A 9,683-nucleotide genomic window follows, 5' to 3' on the forward strand; every position below is an offset into this window, starting at 1 on the left:
TGAACACTATGTGTAATGACGAAGAAAGACCCAGTGAAAACCAAACCATCTATCACTAGCATTCATGCCCACTAGAATTCAAAACGGAAAAGCAGAGCTGTGCAAAAGAACAAGGCAATTCAATATATACTGATCAAGAAAGATGTTCAAGAAAATAACAAATGAAAAATTCTAAAGTACAAGCCTCCCACCATCTCTTATTGAGATATAATGCACACACCATTTTAAAGTACACAAATCAGTGCTTTTTAGTACATTCACACAATTGTGCAACCACCACAACTATCTAATTCCAAACTATCTAATTCCAAACTACCTCGTCAAAAAGAAGCTCCTTAACCATTAGTGATCACTCCCTATTCCTCCCCTTCCCCCAGACCCTGGCAACCACTTATCTTCTTTTGGTCCCTGTGGATTTGCCAATTCTGGGCATTTCATACAATACTTGACTTCTTGTGACTGGCTTCTTTCACTTAGCATCATGTTTTCAAGGTTCATCCATGTCATGACATGTATCAGAAGAGTATTCTTTTTTATGACTGAATAATATTCTATTTTATGGATGTACCATGATTTATTCATCCATTCATCAGCTACAGGACATTTGGGTTGTTTCCACTTTTCGTTTATTATCAATAATGCTGCTATGAACGTTCCTAAACAGGTTTTAGACTGAACATATATTTTCATTTCTCCCAGTAGGATACTTAGGAGTTGGATTACTGGGTCATATGGTAACTCCGTGTTTAATATTTTGGGGAAGTGCCAAACTGTTTTCCCAAACCACTGCTCCCTTTTATATTCCCATCAGTAACACATGAGTATTCCAATGTCTCCACATCCTCACCAAGACTTGTTATCATTCGTTTCATTGATTAAAGCCATCTTAGTGGGTGTGACCTGGTAACTCACTGTGGTTTCAATTTGCGTTTCCTTGATGACTAATGATGTTGAGAAGTTTCTCATTTCCTTGTCGGCCATTTATATGTCTTCTTTGGAGAAATGTACATTCAGAGCCTTTCCCCATTTAAAAAAAATTGGGGTGTTTGCCTTTTTATTGTTGAGTTGCAACGGTTCTTCACATTTTCTTGCCAGATATGTGATATGCAAATATTTTCTCCCATTCCGTCGGTGGGCTTTTCACCTTTTTGATACTGTGCTTTGATGCTCCAAAGGTTTTAATTTTGATGAAGTCAACAATGTATCTACTTTTTTTCTTTGGTTGCTTGTGCTTTTGGTGTCATATGTAAGAAATGATTGCCTAATTCGTGAAGACTTACACCTATGTTTCCTTCCCAGATTTTTATAGTCTTTGCTCTTACTTTTAGATCTTTGATCCATTTTCAGGCTCTGTTTGTACATGGTGTGTGAGTCAGGGGTCAAAATTCTTTGGTTTGCACGCGGATACCCACTTGTCCCAGCACCATTTGTTGAAAACACTATTATTTTCCCATCAGATTTTTTCAGCACTCTGTCAGGTTGATAATTAGTTCACCATAATCGTGAGGGTTTATCTGTGCACTCTCAGTTCTATTCCCTTGATTCATACACTGTCCACAGGCCAGTACCACGTAGTCTTTATTACTGTGGCTTTGTAGCAAGTTTTGAAATTGGGAAGTGTGAGTCTTCTAACTTTTTTCTTCTCTCTCGAGATTGTTTTGGTGCACTTCCATATGAAATTTAGGATAACCTTGTCAATTGTTGCAAAGAAGGATTCTGATAGGGACTGCATTGAACCTACTTTGCTCTGGGTAGTACTGCCATCTTAATAATATTGTCTTCCAATCCATGAAAATGGAGTGTTTTTCCATTTATTTAGGTCTTCTTTATTTTTTTCAACAGCGTTTTACAGACTCCGGAGTATGAGATTAGCACTTCTTTTGTGACATTTGTTTCAAAGTGTTGTACTATTTTGATGCTATGGTAACTGGGCTTTTCTTTCTTAATTTCATTTTTGGGTTGTTCATTGCAATACATGGAAATACAAATAAGTTTTGTATATCGGTTTTGTATCCTGCAACTTTGGTGAACTTGGTTATCAGTTCTAGTGGGGTGTTTTGTTTGTTGGTTTGTTGGTTGGTGTGTGTGTGGATTGTCCTGGATTTTCCATATACAAGATAATGTCACTGAGCATTATACTCTGTTGAAATCCCTTTACACATATAATAGTATGATTCATTTTTCATGGGCTCACTTTTATTTTTTGGAAGCAAAATACTCAAAAATGTGTTTTTCCAAATTGCTATCGAGTTTCCATGATTCACTCCCCTGCTGTTCCAACCCAACCTCATTCCCATGCACAGCCAGCACTCACTTCTGAAACCACTCGAGTTTCATCCCAGACAGGGTGGAGAAAGCCTGCACCATATCCTGCTGCTCCTGGGAGAGGGAGGAGGGTGTAGGCATTGGGATGGAGAACGCACTCTGAGTCTCTCTGGGGCTGGCATCCCTCACGAACAGTTCGTCATTCACAATGCATAGACTGGAGGAAAAATGGGCCCTCAGACAACTGGACTGATGGACCACCCCAAGCCCCAAACAACGATCCTGCTCCCACTGCCACTCAGCAACGCGATTCCTTCCATACCCCTGCTGTGTCTGTCTCCCAGGTTCCTTGACTGGTACCTCTGCCCTCCCCACAGAGCCCACCTTTGGAGAGACTGTCTACCACCTTCACTCGATTTATAGGTTTATCCCCAACCCATGGACAATTTCGCATTTACCCTTTACCACAGCGCAAGGAGTGGATGGTCTGATCCCCATTCTCGGAAGAAGACACTGAGTCACAGGGAGGTCATGTGACTTGACCCAGGTCACACAGCGAATGAGTGTTGGGTAAAGGAGAGAACCCATAGGCCAATTCCAGAGCCCATGCTCTTCTTTTTTTTTTTTTTTTTGGTGGTACTCTCACCGCCGCGGCCTCTCCTATTTCGGAGCGCAGGCTCCGGACGCGCAGGCTCAGCGGCCATGGCTCACGGGCCCAGCCGCTCCGTGTTCCCTGCATCGGCAAGCGGACTCCCAACCCCTGTGCCACCAGGGAAGCCAGTCCATGCTCTTCTTAAACACTAGGGTAGACTACTCCTGGGATCTCCATGCTGGCTTTCCACAATACTGAGTAAACCTAAGTTCTGCACCACCACATTCCCACGTCCCTGAACCGAGGCTGGGATGGGCATTCCCGCCCACAACAGGGCTCTCACCTGCCATAGCTGGCAGGGGTAAAGATGAAGGTCTGGGTGAAGGAACGCACACAGCCCTGAGAACTTCCTTCCACTTCAACAGCAAACAACAGTACCCCTTAGAGCCGCACATGCTGTAAACGCTCACATGGTGGTTCCCAGTCAGGGTGTGACTGGACACTCATGCTGAGAGGAAAGTTGTTCACGGTTCCAGGGTGTCAGAAATGGGGAGGGCTACTATAGGAGCAGTTGCGCCCAGTGACAGGGCCCCTGAAAACGACTACACAAGTTCACGGGATGCATTTTTCACAGCCGCACAGGAGGTGGATACTACTACCCCATTTTGCAAATGAAGAAACTGGGAGGTTAAGTAATTGCCCAAATTCTGAGAGTAAGGATCTGGGATGATACCCACCAAACTCCACATCCTGTGTCCCCAACGCCCAGGGTGTTTAGGGCAGAGAGATGTAGACACAGCTCATACCTGGGGTGTCTGTGGGAAGACTAAGGGCTGGAACACAGTGGGGAAGGGGAAGAGTGGGGAAGGCAGGGGAGGGAAACGAAGGGAATGGAGGGGAAGGGAAGGGAAGGGAAATGAGGGGAATGGAAGGGAAGGGAAGTGGTCAGGGAACATTGGAGGTTCTGGGAGTGAGCCTGTCCAGGAGGAGGGAGCAGGAGGGCATCTGGGGAGGGGGTCTACACACACTCAACTTCGTGAACGCCCTGTTGACAGAGAAGCAGAACATCATCTCTTGAAAGGGAAGAGCCCAGGCGACCAGTCACCACCTCCACCTCCTATCCACCTGCAGCTTCCTGGACCCGCCCGAGGGAGGAAGCAGGCGCTCACCGTCTGTAACCACGTGTCCATCACGAAGGAGCCGAAGTCATGCTTAATCTTGGGCAACACACAAAGGGTGTGCACAATGACTCGTTTTGTGTGCTTCAGCAGCTGGACCCGCTGGTCTGTGAGGGGAGGGGAAGCAAGCGAAGGTCAGGGGCTGCCATGCCCTGGGCTCTATGATTGACCCCTTCACCACCCTTTCCCACCCAGTCTTCCCATCACACACTCACGGGGGTCCTTGAGCTTCTTTATATTCCTGCTGTCCTTGAAGTACTTGCACAAGCTGCTTCTAGGAGACAAAGAGGAAGAGTGGGTGGTGGGTGTATGCAGGAGCTGGCCTGTGTCTGCTGGTGAGCCACACGGCCCGGGAGCAGAGTCTGGGCTGTGATACTCACATGGCTGCGCCCTCGGAGTGGAAGGGAATGGTCAGGAAGAAGCAAGCCTCCTCATGATAAGTACCAAGGAGATGCTGCCAGTCTCCACAGTCATGGATCAAGTAATGCCTGAGGGGGAGTAATGAGGACAATCTCTGTGGTCTGGACCTCAAATGAGACTTGAGAACTCCAATGAGCAGGACTGGGCTTAGGTGGCCTCAACTTTCCTAGGCCTCCTCCCCTTGCTCAGATTCCCAAGGGTACTTACTGCTACAGGAATTGCAAGACTAGACTCTTCAGTTTCTCAGATCCTTTATAGCTTTCCTGGAATCAAAAGGCATTTCAGATTTAGTGGCCGATAAAGCCTCTCTTGCAACTCGCCTAATGTTGTTTGATCCTCTTCTTCACCTTGCAGTGCTTTATTACGTAGGGAGTGTCAACGTCAATGATAATTGTTGAGGGTAACTCCTGGCCATCCTGGAGAGGGGAAGAGGAAATCAGGAGTGGAGCCAAGGGGAGTGGCCCTGGATGACCGGGGAAAAAGATGGGTCCAGGAGGGTGAAGGTCAGACATCAGGTGTGAAAGGACCCTGGAAATTCCATGGGAAATCTTTCAGTGGATGTCTTCATCATGAGGTCTTGGAAGTCTTTAGTGTTATATGCAACTTCAGTGTGTGTGTGTGTGTGTGTGTGTGTGTGTGTGTGTGTGTGTATTTATGGGTATTTTTCCAGAAAGTATATCCATGTCATTTTCAGTAGTCCATGTCCCCCAAAATGGTTAAGGGTCTGATGCCAACATGTAATCTAGGCAAGAACCAAAGGGCTTGAGGGCAGGTGCAGAGGTCACCGACATTAGTAAGAGATAATGATTTTTGTAGGCACTTCCCAGGCATAATAAATTTGGGAAACATTCCCTGATGGCCCTGTGCAAAACCAAAAATAGAGAAGAGGTGGTTGATAGTTCAATGTTGCAATGCTTCCTTTGAGTTAAAACGCTAATACCAAAAACAGAGATCAGTGTGTTCTGGCCCATCCAGCAGCCCGCTTTACCCACCTCTGCTTCTGATTTTAAGGGTTTTTGGTCCACTTCCCTGTTGAGCACTGATCATCTGTCATCTTACTGTGTGAAAGACACTCTATCCTCATTTCTCTCAATACCTTCACTTTAAAATTCCTTCCCTCCCTCCCTTTGTCTCCCTCGCCTGGGTAGCTCCCACCCAGACTACACACACTCCCTTCTCCAGTGCCACACGTTCCAGCATTTCAAACCCATGCTGCAGGGCTTCCTTCCCCTCCCTTCCTTCCTCCAGGGCCCCAATGAAGGCTGAGGAAAAAAGAGGGAAAGGGGTGGGAACCCGGGGTTCTGCTACCTCACTGGGGGTCCAGCACTCTCCCAAGGCCTGGACACCCCCCAGGGATGGCCCAGTATGCTGGGGCAGGGAGTTGAGTGAAGTGGAGCTCAGGGAGGGAGGTGGAGGGGATAAAGACAGAAAGGGAGTGAAGGTAGGAGGGGAGAGATGAGAGAGACATAGGGGCACAGAGACAAGGGAGAGAGTAAAAACAAAGGGAAGGGAAAGAAGCTCTCCCGTGGTTGGGGTCAGGGAAGGAGAGAAGAAAGGGGAAATGGCACACATGTTGCGGTTCTTCACCTGCCAGAGAATCGCCCAGACACACCATGTAGGAATGGAAAATATGCACATGCTGGGCTGGGGTCCCATTGGATGCTGGTCGAAACTATGTCACCTGTGTGAGCTCATCGAGACTTCAGCATGGGAAAGAGAGCAGCCATGGGGGCACATCTTCTCCAGAAGGAGGAAAGGCTCAGGTCCCAGCTCAGTATGGGGCTGAGGATCTGTGGCCCCCTCTTATGATCACCGTCTTCTCTCCAGATGACCTCTGCACCTGTCTCAGTTGGTTCTTTATCTGAGGAACCATACCTGTCTCAGGCTGCCCAGGGCTCCTGTGAAGGACCAGGCGGGATGATGTGATGTGTGCAGGGAGGGATGAGAAGTGCCCCTGAGAGGCCTGTCCTTCTGTCTCTTCTATCACCTCTGCCCTCTGCCTTCCACTCCTACCTCAGGAAGCCCTCTGATCACTGGCGAGGGCCCACGTCTAGCCCCTTGACTCAAGGAGCCCTGCTTTTTCCCAAGGAGGGTCCAGCTGCTGGCATTGGGCCAGCAGAATGGATGTCATGACAGCAGCCACCCACGGCCTCAGCCCTCAGCATGGCACAGGAAAGCCCCCATGTCAACCTGGGAGAGGAGGGGCGACCCTTTTGGAGGAAGGGGAAGAGGGCTCCTCTCAGAACGGAGGAGGGAAACCCCATCTCAGCACGAAGAAGGAAGGCTTGTCTCAGCATGAGGCCCTGGGCTGGAGGACCCTTCTCAGTCCAGGGTGCCAGCATCTGCATCAAGGCTGGTTGCTCCTGGTCCTGGTGAGGAGGAGAAGCCCTGCTTCCTGGGGCACACTCTTGGGAGGCCTTGGTGGAATATAGCTGGGCGCAGAGAGCTGGAAACAGACCCCAGAGCCCCTGCAGAGGTGAGCAGGTCGGGGGACGGAGACTCCTCACCGGTGATAGGCACAGAGAGAGCAGAAAGTGGGGCCGGTGTTCCTCCCAGAAGACCATGGCTGCCACCTTTTGCAAAGTGGCACTGTCACAGTTAGTCTAGGCTCCCATGGTGAAGGTCACCAAGAAGGGTGACAGGGTGTTCACACTGACCTTACATAGGTGGACTGGTCTGGGAAGGTGCCACACAGTGGGTTCCCTTGCAGCCACAGCTCTTCAAGCTTCAGCCCTTGCATCTTGCTCAAATCCCACACAGACATAAGCTGAGAAATATGGGACAGAAGTGGGAAAAGGAATCCCAGGGAAAGAGGGACATCCGGATCCCTGCACCCCCAGGCCCTCCCTCCCCACAGGAACATTCACCTGCCTCCTGTCATCACTTTGATGGCCACTAACACGCCCCCCACTACTCTCACCCCAACTTTGATCTGGCTCCTTCTTCTCACCTCATTTTTGGAGAGGTTCAGGATCTTGACCGTGGGGGCCATCTGTATAATATCAGACAGGCCATTGAGCTGGTACAGTCTGTTGCTGCTCAAGTTCAAGGACAACAGCTGTGGAGCAAGAAGAGTTAGAGTGAAGGTTACTGTCTAGAACCTTGGGCACAAATCTGCCCTCCATCCCATCTCTTCCACCCTCTACCTTAATACCAGCACTGGGCCTAAGCCTCACCTCAGGGAAATTCTTTTCGATGATCTGCAGGGTGGCAGCCATGCAGCTTTTTAATTCAGAATTATTCAATATCATGGCCCACCAAGTCTTCAGGAAGGAGAGGGGAGGGAATCAGATGGCTGAGTGGGGTCTGGGGCCAGCACCATCCCCTTCCCACGTTACCATCCCTAAGTCTCCATCAAGAAAGACCCCTCTGCCCTCGCCCGCCCTAGAATTGCTGCTGTCAACCATACCTGGGTCAAGGAGGAGCCTCTGGAGGTCAAGAGCTTGCTGGGAGACATCAAATCGTTTGCTCAAGGTCAGCTGTGGAGAGAGAGTTGTTGAGAGCCGCTCTGAGGCTGTGGTGGTGGCAGGGAAATCAGGGGCGAGGGGGACGGGAGTCTTGAGGAAGGAGAGGTGGGTTTGAGCGTTGGCACACAACATGCCTTGAGTCTGCGTTACCTTTAGCTTCTCCATTTCTTCTGGCTTCAACTTGTAGCACACAGAGTAGGGAACTGCGGAGGGGCTGACAAAACAGGTATCTGCAGGAAGAAGAGGTGGGGTAAGCACCAGGAAATCTATTTCCAAAGAAGACAACCAGCCCCTGGCCTGCACTCCTTCCTCAGGATGAGGTACACGTAATGCCCCAGACACACACCTTTCATCTCTCCTTGTCACAAATCTTCTAGCTGACATCCATCAGTGCACAGGCAGTGCTAGCTTCCTGGGCAAAGAGCCGAGCCCCATTTTTCACAAAGTGGAACTACAGGGATTGAATGCAACAGCAATAGTACCAGAAGCCAACAGACCCTGCTGAACCAGGTGTCCCTCTCCGCATTCTCTCTGCCCATGCGTCTGGTTCCTGCATCCTTTCTTATGTCCACTGGAGTGAAGGGGACACTGCAATGGCTCTGGATTGAGTTCATTAGCCATATCTTTTCATACTTTATCCCATAAGGAATCTAAGGGTGAAGATAAGGGATGGGAGAGAGGACAGACAACAGGGAATTTAGACCTGAGGACGAACCTTTTCCTCTTCTTTTCGAGTCTTCTACTGAGCTTGAAAGGGCTTCTAAAGAAGGGTCCACTGGCATGATTTCTTATGGGTGTGCGTAATATGGATTTCCTAAATACTCTTTCTCTCCAATCAAAATCTCTTCCAAACAATCAAGGGGTCAGAGATGATCTTCCTTTTATAAATTTCCAGGAGATCATTCCCAGTACAGACAGACACTGCTTGGCCCTCAGACAAGGTCTCCAGAGGCTCGACCCTCCATCTCCCACTCTCAGCTTGCCAAACTGAGATCTCCAGTGTGGAGTTGCTCCATATCCTTGGCAGTAGTTTCCATCTTTGCTTTGAGACAGGCTCCTCCATTTTCCTTACAGTCAGCCTGTTCCTTTTCACTGGTTCTCAGAGTCTGCCCTTTGATGAAGAAGACTGTTAACACCTGGTAATAAAAAGGACAGATTACAAACTGTCCTCAGTGAAATAAACCAGCACCTCTACTTGAGACCAACACAACTCCCCCTGGTTTTTCTCTCCTGCACATTCCATACATTTTTCAGGATACTCACTGTGACCCTGAACCAGCTCCCTGGGGTTCCATCTTGTGTGTCCTCCCACATTTCTCTCTCCAGAGGTTTTCTGTTTCTTCACACAGTCATATGCATGTGGTCTTCACAGTCCAATCTCACTCCCCTCTTGTTGCCTTGGAATGTACCGGGAGAGCTGCAGGGGGCATGTGGAGAAAAGGAGGGTGAGGGGCCATAAGTGCCAAGAAAGTCTTCTGTACACCTTCGTCTCTTTGACACCAGCACTACAATTAGGATTGCTCAACCATTATTTCACTTCTAGCATGCTTCAGTTTTGCAGTGAGAGAAGAAAAATAAGTCCACGGAGACTGAGAGAGGTGCATCGTCCCAGGGACTGCTGTGTACAAACCCTGCGGCCTGGTCACTTACTCTCTTACTTCGGGGTCCTCCTAGACATCCCTCTTCACCATGTTTCCATCATCCTCCTGGAGTTGTGAGGGCTGAGGCTCACGCCCATCGTGTTCATAGTGAGGGCTCCTC

The 9,683-nt window shown here is 48.9% G+C and overlaps 1 pseudogene; it reads right to left on the reverse strand.

Annotated features, from left to right (window-relative positions):
- LOC102993439 (nuclear RNA export factor 2-like) overlaps window positions 1-9,299 on the reverse strand; it is a 12,734-nt pseudogene extending 3,435 nt beyond the window's left edge.
- Between the last annotated feature and the right edge of the window lie 384 nt (window positions 9,300-9,683).

This window comes from Physeter macrocephalus, chromosome 21 (genome assembly GCF_002837175.3).
Source record: "Physeter macrocephalus isolate SW-GA chromosome 21, ASM283717v5, whole genome shotgun sequence".
Classification (NCBI taxonomy): Eukaryota; Metazoa; Chordata; class Mammalia; order Artiodactyla; family Physeteridae; genus Physeter; species Physeter macrocephalus.